An 8972-nucleotide genomic window follows, 5' to 3' on the forward strand; every position below is an offset into this window, starting at 1 on the left:
CTGAGTTAATTTGCAAGTTGAAATGTAGCCAGAAATTTAGCTGATTTTTAGTCATGGATGAAATTTTGGCTAAGTCAAAATTTGCATCTCGACGGATGACCATTATCCATCGAGTTGAGTCATCCGTTGATATAATATTTGCAAATAAAAATCAATTACTTTTCTGGAATCTTTTAAAACTCGACGGATAACAGTTTATCCTCATCCGTCGAATTGTCTAAATCTTAACCGTTAATTCCCTGAACATTATCCATCGAGTATACTTACAGTTTGTAAGCATTACACGACGGATAATGGGTGGAATTTTTAACAGTTTATTTTTAAACGACTATTTTAGGCAATTTCTATTGGGTAATTTACTTATTTTTTATTATTTTCATCTGTTGTTTTTGAGATAGTATAAAAGCTTATTTCATTCCAACTATTTTCTTTTATCATTCTCAAATTCAACTGCTTTTATTTCATTCTCTCTCAAGCAAATATTCTCTTTCTCTTCAAACTTTCATTCTCTAACAATGGCACCTGTAGTAAAGATTATGTCTCGGACTGGGTTCATTTATGAGAAGAACAACTTCACTGCTTTGGTCAATAAGGGTATTCAGCAATCAGAAGACTATCACAAGATGATGGACTTCGTGAAGAACTGTAAGTTAAGTTATGGCTTGCTTGAATCACCCACAATTTTCTGTAAAGTTGTTGAAGAGATGTGGACTATTGTAATCTACAACTCTACTGACAAAACCATCACTCTAACTATCAAAGGTAATGAGTTTTGTATCAATAGTGATGTGATAAAAGCATGTTTCAAAATTCCTGATGATAATGTAACTTCACCACACAATGACACTGGTATTATCAATATGCTTAATTCCATGCATTATGCACTTCCTACTACTAAGCTAAGAGATATTAGAAGATTAGGTCTTAGGAAGGAATGGAGTTTCATGTGTGATGTTGTGACTAAAGTTTTCTCTGGAAAAATCAGTAATTTTGATTCTGTGAACATTTCCATGCTTAACATGCTATACATGCTAGTTACAGATAAATTTTACAATTCCAGTGACCTTGTCTTGTATGAGTTAGGTTTTAAACTAGGTGAGTTAGCCAAAAGGGGAAAGAATGTATATTATGCTAGATTTTTCATGATATTGGCTAACCATCTTTGTCAAGAGATTGTACTTGAGAACCCAAACAACAAATTAGCTTGTTGGGTTCAAGAGAGAAGAATCATTGCAGATTTGAACAGAGCCAACCATCATAGGGATGTGCCAATGTTCTACTTTCCTGTAATGCAGACACCTCAGGTAAGTGAGGTAAGTTCATCCATACCCTCAACTATTTCAATCTCCACAATTTCTTTGAGTTCAGGAGTAGCTATGGCAACTGTGACAATGACCAAACAGTTGCCTACCAAAGCTGCCAAAACAACTGTAATTTCTAAATCCAAGTCAAAGAAAACCCCCTCTGGTATCTCTCAAAAGGTACCAGTTGAAAAATCTACCAAAGCCAAAGAGGGGAGTGTGAAGGGGGGTCAGTTAGGTTAGGGAAGGGGTGAACATCAAAGAAACCCCAAGGATAAGGTTGGAGAGTTGAGTGAATCTCAGCCTAGCCACACTGCAGTTTCCCAACAAACTGCAGTGCTTAAAAAGGATAAAGGCTCACTTCTAGCTGTATCCTCCCAAAAGGATGTGGTTATTGAACATAGCTCTCATCCAAGAGCACAGGCCAAAAGGGTTAGGCACACACACAGTACAAACTGGTGCTAAAGACATAGTCCCTGCACTTTCTCAAATTCAGTTTGATGTGGCTCCAATAAATGTGGAGTCACAGCCAAAATCTCTTATAATAGAAGCCTCTGAAACACCATACTCACCAACAAACTCTCTGGAAATGGATATGATAAACACTTCAATTCCTGATTCCCCTTCTTTAACTCTGTTGGGGAAGCCAAAATCTAGTGCAAGTGAGCATCATCTTTTAGATGATTTGTTGGCTCACTTGCCAATTCTTTCAGATACTATTGTGACATCTGTGCCTCAAATAACTTTAATCAACACAGACTCAACAATAGTTTCTCTTCCCACCTCATTCATTTCTACTCTCTCGATGGATATTGCTCATCCATCGAGTAGTGATTGTATCCCGACGGATAAGCTTAACAGCAGTTATCCGTCGGATAGCTTTACCACTCACCCGATGGATATCACTTATCCGTCGAGTGTCTCTGCACAACTTCAAACTTCAATTATTTCTAGTACAGAAGATTTAGTGGTAATACAGTCACTCTTAGGACTGAGAGAGGAGAGTGCATTGAGTGAGAGGCTGGGTTGCTCCCAGGCAAAAGGAGAGGAAAAGAGTGAATCTCAGCAATCCATTTATTCAGGATTGGCAAAAGTGAGTGAGAGGAGTCCCACCTTAGTAGGTGAAGGTGAGGGTGTGAGGTTGGGGAGCCAGGGTGAGACCCTGATGCAACAAAAGAGAGATTATGAGAGAAAGGCAGGTACAAGAGAAATAAGGGTGGATCCAGCCATTGCTAGTGAGTCAATGATTGTGGATGATGCTGAAAAGGGAAGACAATTTCAGCAACATTACAAAGCTGAAATTGATAACATTTCCTTGGATGCTGACACTTTTACTCATCCTGTGTCAGCCTATCAATTGTTGGCTGCTCAGGGCAATGTGGAGGCATAACAGACTTTGAATTTAGTACAGACCTCAGAATCTCTTCAAAGAGATAAAGCTGCTGTCAATAGGATGCCTTCTCAAGCTGGTGAGCAATCTGAAGAATTTGGAGTAAATTCTAATGATGATGACTATGTTTCTCTGGATGGAAGCATGAACTTAGGGGGAGATGAAGGCCCAAGTTCTATTTTAAATTTACCTGGATGGGCATGGACAAAGGAATCTACACCAGGACAATTTGGTGTATCTTTGGTCAAGCAAGTGATGGCTATTCAAAAGGCCCTTCAGGAAACTTCAGATGCTGGTACCAAGGCTATTCTTCAAGCTCACCTAGACTCTCTACATCTCATGAAGATCCAGCACTTAAGATAGAATCTGAGTATGGATGAACTAAAAAGAGATATAGCTGACTTGAAAACTTATAATTCTGAGAAGCTGGATTCAGTAATGCCATATGGTACCATACAAGATCTATTAGTGAGACTAAGGAGAGAATCAGATTCTGAAAAGAAGCTAACCAAGCTGGAAGACCGAGTTCAAGTTATTGAGAATTCAGTGGCTATCCTTCTTCAAAATCAACAGACTCGGACAAATCTTCTCATGTAACTGGCTAAAGAACAAGGCCTAACTCCTCAACTTGATGATAACAAAAAGGGGGAGAGAGAATCAAGTAAGGGGGAGAAAGGACCAACTGAGGGAGAGAAACTTCAAGTACAAATCAGCAAAGTAATTATACCTTCAATTACTGTCTCCAAGCCAATAGTTGTAGATGGTATAGATCTAATTAAAGCAGCAGCAACAAATTTGAAAGTTGCTGAAAAAGGAAAGTTGAGTTTGATCAACTGGAATAAGATTGATGAGGAGATACAGAAAAAGTTTGAACTAGTCAAGGAGCCAGTTAAGTCAGCCATCCATCACTCTCATGTCAAGCCAATTAGTGTGAATGAGATGAGCATGAACTATCTGAAAAAAGGACAATCTTCCTGCATTAAGTCTCCAAAGGTTGAAACAATTCTTAAACCAAGGGCAAATTATCCAAAATCATCTTGGAAAAACCCTATGGACACTGTGTATGAGACACCCAAGCCTGATGAAAAGAAGCTTCTATCAAGATCTATTGTCTTCTATAAAGATCCAGCTGATTCAGCTTCAAAAAGGAGAATTGCTAAGATATTCAGAAATGGATAGGAAATTTGTGTGGTAGCTGGACATCCACAATTTGCTCAAGCAAAGAAAGAAGAAAAAGCCAGATTAAAGCAGGAAAAGAGGCAAGCTGCTCTAGATGCAAAGAAGTCTAAACAAAAGAAAGAACAGATTGCTATCTTGGCCAAGCTACAGGCTGTAAACTCTTCTCAACAAATTCCCTCTCAACCATCTGAAGCTGCTGAATCAAAGAAGAAAATTGAAGAACAGAAGAAATCCCCAAGAAAGAAAGAATTGGATAGAAGAACAAAAAGGAAACTGGATTTTGTTGACAAGGAATTGGAAGATCAATTTCCTAAGGAATCCACACCAGCTACAACTCAAGCATCAAAGCCCTCTGTGGTATTTGAAGACATAAGGGTGGTGGATCTCTACAGGAACATACATGGTGAACCTATTGTGCCAAAGGATGAGCCAATAGAGTGGGATAACATACCAATTCCTGACTTCAACTTACCAATCCTTAGCAAACCAAAAAGGACAAAGTCAAGGGCAGTCAAGAAAGTGAAGTTGTCACCTCTCAAATCCAAGTCAGTAGTTAAAGCTCAACCCAAGGTCAACAGGGGAGACTACTTGTACTTGTGTGACATCAAAGAATTTTCAGATCTAAATCTTTATCTGGATGAACTGGATGAAGAAAGGGCAATTGATGCATACAGAAACCAACCCGAAAGGTTGGTGTTCAAGTACAAAGGAGGAAGGGAGATTCAGTGGCCACTTCACAGGATTCTTCAAGAAAGCCAAGATGTGTTGATTAAAGTCTATTCATCCTTCAAGAAAAACTCTGGGTTCAATGTGTAACACCCCCAAATCCGGGGTCAGGGATTCGGGTTGTCACGAGTTCCATTTCCCTTATCAATACTTAATCCTAACAGTCAACCAACTACTGAGTACTGTGACCCCACAATATACACACACACATACCACAAGTTATAGTCTCAGAGATGAATACCAAAAATAACACAAGTCATTTTATTCCACCATTATAAACTGTTACACCTTAAAAGGATTTCTTAATAAATTTACATTTCTTTGCCATTATTATAATTCATATAGATACATAAGTCTGGTACATCAGAAGTTGAAAGTCTAGCCTATTGGTAATTTCTACCTCAGCTACAGCGGCATCAACGCTTCCTGAAAACTGCGGAACATTTCCTAACCGCTTGCGAATTGGAAGCTTGGTCATGTTCACCTTTTCTATCTGTTATTGTGTGATGAAAGAAGAAAGCAAGGGTGAGCAACAAGCCCACCGAAATAATATGTATAATAATTAACAATATATGAGCATTCTCATAGTACTCATGAAAGTCTTGGTCAAGAAGAAATGAACCAATTTTGATATCTTAAAGCGACGAAGTCGCAAAATATTCAGTATATATACTTATATACTTTTCAAAATATTTGAAATCCTCTGCCATGTATAATATACACAGAGTTCCAGTTTATAACTGTATAAAAATATCGTTGCAAGGTGATCTCATATATCTAACCTTGTCTAAATGTTTTTCTGAAAAACTTTGATATGCATAAGATAATCATTTACTAGATATAAGTTTAAAAGATGAAGTTACAATATACTCCAATATACTTATATATTTTCCGAATACAACTTGAACTACCACCGTTCAAGGTATAATCTGTGTCAAAAGTTCATCACATAGATGAGACTACAAGATATGATTTGAATAGATTCAATCCTTGAAATATCATTCAAAAGAAATGAAGTTACGAGATACTTCATTAAGTCCCAATATATATATCCATATATATATATATCTCATACATTTCCTGAAAACCTCTGTCATGTAAAGTATGAACAGAGTTGTAATATCCAATGAATTTGGAAAGAAAAGAATTTTGGCATAAACCTGATATCTTGCTGATCAGGCAAAAATACCAATAAGTAACCTTTTCTACTAGTAGATGGACGAATTCCCCACTGGTCATCACCCTGGCCGCAATAGGACCTTATGCTGGACTGCCACTCAGCCACTTACGCATTTGATGGACTCCCACTGAGCCACTTACACTTTCATGGACGCCCACTGAGCCCATGTTGCTTATGCCGACTCAATAGATGGACTTACTTCCCGAACGTTGGGTAAGTAATCAATTTATTTACCAAAGCAGCCACCTCGTTGCGAATATAAAATACACCACAGAGCCGGATCCCTCAGGTTTTGAGCGAATATTTAAATCCCCTTTAAAAGGAAGATCTTAAATATAAAAATGAGTTTTGGGATCCGCTCTAACTTTTAAAAATCATTTTGAAGACTCGAAAACACTTTAAAGAGTGTTTGGAGTAATGCTGATTTAATGAAATAAATCAGTCCCGATATATTAGAAAATATCTGAATATTATTATTTAAATAATATTCCCATAAAGAATAATCTTTATAAAAATAATTGAAGTAGAAGTTGTAAAACTTATACTTGAAATGAATATTGAATAACCAAAGATATACTTATACAAAAGTAATATCTTTATTTGAATAATCAAAGTGAGTTTGATTATCGACACATTATTCTTTAATAAAATAAAGAATAATAATTAGTAAATAATCGGAGTCATAAGTCCTCGAATGAATATTCAAATAATATTCATTAATAAAATAAACGGAGTCATAAGCCCCCAAATGAATATTCAAAATAATATTCATTAATAAAATAAACGGAGTCATAAGCCCCCGAATGAATATTCAAAATAATATTCATTAATAAAATAAACGAAGTCATAAGCCCCTGAATGAATATTCAAAATAATATTCATTAATAAAATAAAGTTATCGAATAAACCTTATTCGATTCATAGTTTTAAAAACTATATCTATATATATAAATATATATAATATACTCGGGAACATCGACTCCCGGTTTTAGAAAAATGTCCACCTTTGGGTCCCCTATACTAAGGATATACGTAACTACTGCTTATCTCTAGCATAGGTATTATGCAACTATAAGCATTTGAATCAACAGATATATATCAAGATTACGAAACAGACATGCATATATACCATATCACATGCTCCAATATATCACAAGATTTGCTAATTAACCATCATGCATCTATCACAAGATAATGCATATACATATATATACATCACAACAACAGTATAACGGGTAGAAAACTTGCCTGAGCGACTGGGGGTTATAAATGGCTTGGGACGAGTCTGGTAACCTATAAACAACATTTAAGTTGGAATTAAACCAAGGTCACTTATAAATCTATACTTTACCCAATTTAGACTCTAACGCTCGCTTTGCGCTTAATGATTCTCTTAAGTCGCTCGAGTACCCTCAGATCCACCATTTTTAATAAATTAACTATTAAGAGTTTTAAGGCGATTCTTTCGCGAGTGCCTTACCAACTGCCTAATACACTTTACATAAATGTTTCATATTCCAATTAGTCCTTTTAGGTCTTTAACCTATGTTTCAAAGTAAGGCTAGGGGTAATGGTTCGTTCGCGAAACGCCGTTACTTAAAACGGTCGTTTCTCCTAAACCGTACATCGGATTCAAACGAACCATATATCAAAACGAAGCTCGTAACATAAACTATCTAATCATGGCAATAGTCAAAACCTAGCAGTGAGTTCACGGGTCCTAATGTTAAGAACAAAAACAGTCTAAAGTAAATCGGGCATTACGACGGCTATATTTACGCGATTACCCAAATTTATACCACTCCAAATCAACCCACAACCATCCCACAATCAACATCCCAACCAAAATCCATCCATACTTCACCATAACAGCCCCAACAACTCAATATTATCAATTTATACTATTCTCAAACATGAATTTAAACTATACTTAAGTTCATTAATCAATAATCCAAGAATTACAACTCCAAAAACATCACAAAACCAACTAACCTCTACATACACAACAATCAAGCCTCTCATGAACTATAACAACAAAACTAAACCTAATACTCAAAGTAAATTTAGGGTTTGGAGGGGTTATACCTTCCTTGGAGAGTGGAGAATCAAGTAATTAGCTTGGAATTACCCTTAAAAGTCCTTATCCAAGCTTAATCTAAACAAAAACTCAAGAACAAAAATTTTAGTTCTTGAAAAACACTATTCACCATCTTCTTCCATGATTATTTGGAAGAGATTGTGAATGAATTAGAAGCTCAAACTTATAGGATAGTTATATCTATGCATAAAGAGTCTTAGATAATTACCTTGCTAATTAACAAAGCTTGGAACTAGGATTTTGAATTTTCTTTCTTTGAAAAAGAAAAGAAGCCGAGAGCTTTTGATGAAGAAGGTGAAATAGCTTTGTGTTTTTTGGTGAAAATGAATTGTTGGTTGACTTGGTGGATTTGTTTTGTTTTGATTTATTACCTTTTACCATGGTAACTTTTGTGTGGTTCTTAATCAACCAACAACACACATTTCTTTGTCATGCTTATGTCACCTTGTTATGTCACCCTCCCCCACTTGTCCTCCTTTTATTGGTTTGATGACATCATCATCCCTAACCTCCTTGATTAACTCTTAATTGCTTGCCTAATGACCGCTGATCTGATGTGCGGTTAGCTTAACTTTCGTTTTCGTTTATCATTTGAGGGATCATACCCGGGATCTTATTACTTAGGTTTCCTTAACCTTTCTCAATACATTATATTCCTTTTATGATCCTCTCTTATAATCCTTGAATTTAAATCCTTTTTATTCTGTTACCTTATACTCAATTTTTTCTGTATCTGGTAGATTTCCGGAAAAAATCAAAGTGTTCGGATTTGGATTCTAACGATCTTTACATACACTTATATACCACATAAAGTACTAATAATATCCCAGAAGCTCAATAAAAGAACCCCTACATAGTGTGGCATGAAAAGTTTTCTTATCCAGCATAATCAGCAAAACACTATTCATAAGGGTTTCAAAAATTCCAAAAATTGGGGTTATTACAGTCTCCTCTCCTTAAAAGGATTCCGTCCCGGAATCAGATAGAAAATGAGTAGGGATACTTTCTTAGCATTGCACTTTCTAACTCTTACGTAATTTTCCCACATTGTGGTTCTACCATCAAACTCTGACTAGTTTGATAACTCTTCTCCTAAGC

Source organism: Apium graveolens, chromosome 5 (genome assembly GCF_009905375.1).
Source record: "Apium graveolens cultivar Ventura chromosome 5, ASM990537v1, whole genome shotgun sequence".
Lineage (NCBI taxonomy): Eukaryota > Viridiplantae > Streptophyta > Magnoliopsida > Apiales > Apiaceae > Apium > Apium graveolens.